The sequence below is a fragment of the Ictalurus punctatus genome, chromosome 26 (assembly GCF_001660625.3).
Source record: "Ictalurus punctatus breed USDA103 chromosome 26, Coco_2.0, whole genome shotgun sequence".
NCBI lineage: Eukaryota > Metazoa > Chordata > Actinopteri > Siluriformes > Ictaluridae > Ictalurus > Ictalurus punctatus.
In genome coordinates this window covers 1,541,835-1,547,998 of record NC_030441.2, presented here as the reverse complement: position 1 = coordinate 1,547,998, position 6,164 = coordinate 1,541,835, and the positions used below count along the sequence as shown (strand labels likewise).

Here is a 6,164-nt window from a genome sequence, read left to right as displayed (position 1 = left end):
TGGAGATTCCTTGCTTAAAGAAAACTTTGTCATGTGAACATTTTAACATTTTTAACAACTGAGGTGTAAAATACCAAAACTCTATACAAGACCAGAGTCAGGTAACTTGCCTCTGGTAGGATATCTTTGCACCTTGCCTGAGGGGTGTTTTCACCGGAAGCGGTACGCCATCCGGGTATTTCTTTCCTACTGTTTGTTACTATAGAAAAGGTGACGTATTAGAATGAGCATATTAATATAAACCTGTGATTTATCTACTAATGCTACTGTAAGAGCTCCTAGTATAGAAAATGAATTAATACCTTCTGACCAATCAGAAACAAGCATTCATACAACCTATTTTTTAGGTACGAGTTAAATTTGTTAAGTTTGGCCAGTGCCCACTGTGACCAGTTGAGCTCACTACCAAGTGGTGATCAATAGACAACTGTGCAAATCTCTTTACAAGACATATGGCCTCAAATCTAAGGAATCCATGAGGAAAAACTCCAACTGCAAGGCCCCTAGCCTGAGACTAGTAAGAATCTCTTGTTGTGAATTGTGATCTCTTGAGCTTTGCTAGGTTAGGAGATTAGCAAGAAAGCTTTTAAGAAACCGCATCTTAAGTCTAATCTCAGAACATTGTGTGACTGAGACGGTCTGACTTCTGATTTAACTCGTCTCTACACACACATAACTTAACCCTGAATATGCCCACAGATATCTACTACATGTACAGTACACTGTTTGAAATGAGGGTTTGAACCTAAACCATGCAAATGCAAACGCTTCAACGTGTGGGCCTGTTGAAAACAAGGTATGCTGTGCTTTATTCTATTTAATAATAATAATAATAATAATAATAATAAGTAATTGCAATTCCTTGTCCCATATGCATAACACTGACTTAAACCAAGCAAACACCTGGAAACATTGATGAACGTTCTCACAAATCCTATATGATCAACTGAAAGGAATTTTTGGACTTGCACTTGGATGGTCATCGGAATTACCTGGTGGAGTTGGTGGAGGTACATAAGCTGGTGTGGACTCCCATCCTCACATTTTTTATTCATTTAACTGAATCATGGTTGAAAAATCCTGATAAAGAATAATGGGAAAAAACAACACAATTAAATACAGGGTGGGTTTTCATTAAAGAATCAAAAACAATAGTGCATTTTTAATGTAGCAGTATAGTTAAAATATAGTTTAAGACAATATTATGCACATGCTGATAAGTGAACAGTGATCTGTATTAAGAAACATAACTCAAAGTTCAAAACTTAGAGCTGCTTCAATGCCATGTTGTAAAATACAGTGTAATTCACTACTGCATTTTAAGTTTGAAAAAACAAAACAAAACAACAAGACGTTGATAGAGCAATGGAGAGGTTGTCCTACCAATATAAAATAAACAGGTAGGATGGTTTTACAGTGCAAAACACTCAATCAGACTCCATGTTCACGCGAAAGTAGTAAAACAATTATGGGCGTGACTAAGATGACGCAATACTGATGTGCGCATGCGCAGTAAGCTCTGGTAGGAGGAAATGTCCGTACACCAGATTTAACAAAACCCTGTCTATTTCTACTCTGTCTCCTACAGCAGCATGATAAAGGAAACTGGTCCCAAGACCCCAAAATATATCTGAATTCACTGTAACACAAACATTAACAAAAACGTCTCTCTCTTCTCTCTCTCTGCTTTAACCTAAATAAAATGTCTCGACATATCTAATCTCTTCTCGTCCTCTGTGGGGAAAACGGTGTAAAATAAGCCATGTATTAGCCATTTTGAGACGTTTTAAAACTTCTTAAGGTCCGTAAATCATTTTTACTCGCAGTTTATAGCGGTATGGCTCTTTTTATTTTTCTACCTTCACAGCATCAGGCTTCTCCTTCCTGCATTACATCCGGGTTCTTTGTCTTACAGACGCTGGCCCCTCCCACTGACTACAAATAGGCTTGACTGCAAATCGAAACTGAAACTAAAATAAAGAATCAACCCTCTGTCTGAAACCGCTCACTAGCTCCCCATCTTCCTCCCTAGCTCCCTATCACTGCCCAGATCTCCATGCATCCTTGACCCGTTTCTTTGTCATTTCCAGCCAAATCTCATCTACCCATTATACCACAAATGTTCACAACAGAGTTCATTTTAAATCAATCGATTAGAAGCTCTAATTCACTATTTCACAATTCCAGTGGGTCAAAACCCAAGCAACTCCGCTAAGAAAAAAACGATCGTGAACCTCCATAAGTCTGGTTCGTCGTTAGGAGCAAAACTACAGGTACAACGAACATCTGTACAAACAACTGTATGCATTCAGGAAAGAGGCACACATCCCGGGGATGAACAAACTTTGGTCCAAAATTGAACCAAACCCTAAGACAACAAATGAACTGCTGAAGGACTTGGAGGCATCAGGTACCAAATATATGTGCATCCATCAAGTTAGGGGTTAGTTCATGGAAGAGGTGGGTCTTTAGCCCTTTTTGAAGATAGTGATGGATCCTGCGGTCCGTATTGAGGTTGGAAGTTCATTCCATATAATTATGGAATTTAGAACATTCTGACTATATTGTCTGTTTACAGTAATGGCACCTTTACTATCATTTTTAAACTACAATGACTTTTACAATAGATTTTAATGACTACATATTGGTGCTGGTGGTATAATACTGCAAACACACACACACACACACACACACACACACACACACACACACACACACACACACACACACACACACACACAGAGAGAGAGACACACAGACACACAGCTGTTATAGTGGTATGTTTATTAATGCAATAATTCCCATTCACTGAAGAATAAAGACAAAATATCAAAATTACATAATAAGATACTGCTAAACTGGACAAGGTGTCACATGTAACATGTAACAGGACATAATAGGAGGCATTACCTTGATCAGACACATTGCTTTTCTCTACTGTGGAATTTTTACATGGATAAAATGATGAACCAGGACAACCGGTGAACCAGTTACAGGATCATAGGTGATGAGCAGAGGTGGATTTCTACCACACATAGCACTTTTCACCAGGACAAATTGTTTTGGTCTCATCAGACCAGAGATCATTTTCCCACATTGCCTCCTACACTTCTTATTGTTTTTTTCAATAATGGCTTTCTTATCACTACACATCCATAAAAACCCAGCTTTGTGTAGTGTCCAGTTCAGCCAACTTAGCCTTGGGTCTTTCTTGAGTATTGCATCTTTGTGTTTTCTTTGACTAATCCCCTCTTTATCTGGTCACTGATCTTGGGGGGACGTGTCGTGATGGTACCATATCCTTTACACTTTTAACAGTAGATTTCATGTTGCTCCATGGGATGAAGATTGCGATACTTTTCCAGAACTTTAGTATTGATATATATATATATATATATATTTGTCTTCATTATGGTTTGTTCTATAATAAGCTCTGGGCCTTCCAGGAACATATTTATATTGAGATCACATGACATTTAAATTGCACACAGGTCAACTCCATTAAACCAATTATGTAACTTCTGACCATAACTAATTTAGGGGTTTACACCAAGAAGGATGATGTACTGTATGCAATCACAATTTTTTTTCTGTAACTATACAGATTTTCCCTCCACTTTACCTCCATAATATCAGCCTATTTTGTGTAGATTCATTAAATATAAAGCCCGATTTAAACTAAACAAAACACTCAAAAATCAATTACTTACTTCCAGTCCACGTTTCTCCATGATTCATCAAAGTCTGATTCTTCAAAGTCTGTAAATAAAAAGATCATTCAGAACTTAACTCGTTCTCCCTGTGTCTTGAAGTGTTTCCTCCCAACTCCCAAAAACATCAAGTATGAAGTTCACAAAACACAGAATGATCATGTACATCAACTCCTTATTAATGACCTGGTCAAGGTCACGGTGGTTTAAACTTCTAGCCTGTATCAGATAGAAAGATTAACAATAAGGTCCACAAAGCCTTGGTCTGGTTAAGACCATGTATGAACTCTAGTGAAGAACTGTACCGGTTAAGGAGTTATTATTTACTTTCATTGCTGTCATTTGTAAATTAATTGTAAATGTTTCCCTGAAGTTCTTTTTTTTATTTTTTTTTTATTTTTTGGTGATCCAGTGGTAGGATTCGGCCACATCTGGAATTTCTGCAGTGCTAAACTGATGGCGATACAGATATAGCGAGGCATCGCTATGCAACCCCTAGTGTTATGTTTTAGCAAGACTGCAAACAAATATACAGTAAACCAGGATGTCTCAAATGTCTCCATACTTAGGGGAGATGAACACTTTTTTTAGAAAAATGTCTTCCAGAATTTTTCATACTTAGTTATAGGTCGTTTTTTCTTCCTTGAGATAGACTTTAACATCGCCCTTGACAAAAGAAGAACGTATTGAAACCATCCTCGTGCCTGGATCAGGAAGGTTGAGAATGGATATGCGATTACATAAATAACTCCAGATGTGTTAGAACAAGCTCGTCACAAGCGGAAGAGACGACTCTGTGTGTGTTTACAAGAAATATCGATCATGTAGAGGATGTTTTGCAGATAAAGTTACACTTTGCTTAAAAGTGTTAATTATGGAGACTTTTAGAACATCCTGTAGAACAGCTGTTGAATGGTTCCAGCAAAGTGATCTGACCTTCTGGAGGCGTCGGTGTTGAATTCTCTCCACCCATTTTGTTCGATTTTCTTCCTCTGAAGCTGATCTTCCTCACAGGCTAAAGTACATCAACACAATTTTAATAAATCCAGCATGGTGTAATGGATCACAAGGCTGATACCCAGTCTAACCTAAAACATGTCTTCTTCTTAATCAAAGAGCAAAAGTGGTCAAAATGGTACTTACCAAGTCTGAGCTCAGTATAACCATTACACAAAGTAGGGAATCATTCTGTGCTTTCACTTTCACTTGGTAACCAGCCCTGACTCTCTCTCTCTCTCTCTCTCTCGCACAAACACACACACACACATACCCACTTAGCTTATTATTTTCCTGAGGTACTCTATTCCTCACACAATGCTGATTAAATAGTCGATCTCCTTCAAATTCAGCCTTGGGCATAACCACACATTCTTTGTGGCGGGGGGTTCGTTTCCTCCCAATGTTGAGGAAAAATCAATCTGCCCCCCAAAAAAATATACAGTACAAAATATTTTCTATATGTCCCCCTTTAATGTACCCTGCCAACGGATCTGTCTTTTCTTCATCTATTCTATTTATTGCTGTCTATTACTTTTTAATATATTTCCGTTTGTTAAGGAAAATTGTACACTTGGTTGCACCCATACTCAACGCAAGTTCATTGATATATTTTAGCAGCTCAGTCTGTAAGAAATGGAGACAGGATGTCCACAGCACCCTGCAATTTCCCCATGCTGTGGGAGCTTCTATCACTCAGAAATCACGTGAATGCAAACTGTAAATGTAATCTTAAAACTATGTTCTAAATATAGGATGGGTTAGACACCCCCAATGAATTACGCCCTTGAATTCAACAATGCACAACCTTGAAGATTACCTGAAGAGTCATGGGCGTTGTCACAAAGCAACTTTACAGAGATCTGGCTTTGAACTTTACATTTAAATTCAAGTTTTAAATCAATCCCTTAGCGAGCAATTTCAGAGGTGAAAGTGGCAAGGAAAACCCCCTGAGACGACATCAGGAAGAAACCTTCGAGAAGAACCAGATTGAAAAGGCTCTCACATGAATAACATGACTGCTGAATGAGTGACTTAGCTCTCATACCCATTTTAGGAGATCACTTCCTGTATAACGGCTGTATGCTTGCTTCCTGTACAAACTGAGCTCGGGTTGCACAGATGAGAGAGTACACAGTATCTCACAAAAGTGAGTACACCCCTCACATGATGTCCTTAATTCGGATTCTGACTAGCAGAAAAACGGTATATTTACTAGTTTAAATTAAACTATGAATTTTTACACTTATAATATTACAAGATAAAATGGCTAGATACAGTATTTGTCGTGTGTGGTGAATAGTTAGTTTAAATTGGAGCCAGCTTAATCTGAAGCTTTTGGGAATAAATCTCCAAAAATGTGATATACATACGTAAACATGTATTTTTGAATGACTAATACGTGGCTGATGAACCATACTGTGTTTACAAAATATTTCAGAATATTCAAGTTGATTT

The 6,164-nt window shown here is 37.9% G+C and overlaps 1 protein-coding gene across 1 annotated transcript in view; it reads right to left on the bottom strand.

Annotated features, from left to right (window-relative positions):
• Nucleotides 1–878: 878 nt before the first annotated feature.
• LOC108258372 (caskin-1) overlaps nucleotides 879–6,164 on the bottom strand; it is an 88,011-nt gene continuing 82,725 nt past the window's right edge. Inside the window, exons 7-8 of the transcript XR_008393529.1 lie at nucleotides 3,711–3,759; nucleotides 879–1,080 (exon numbers count right to left, since the gene is read on the bottom strand). The gene's annotated coding sequence lies outside the window, so the exon portion shown is untranslated. The remainder of the gene's footprint in view (nucleotides 1,081–3,710; nucleotides 3,760–6,164) is intronic.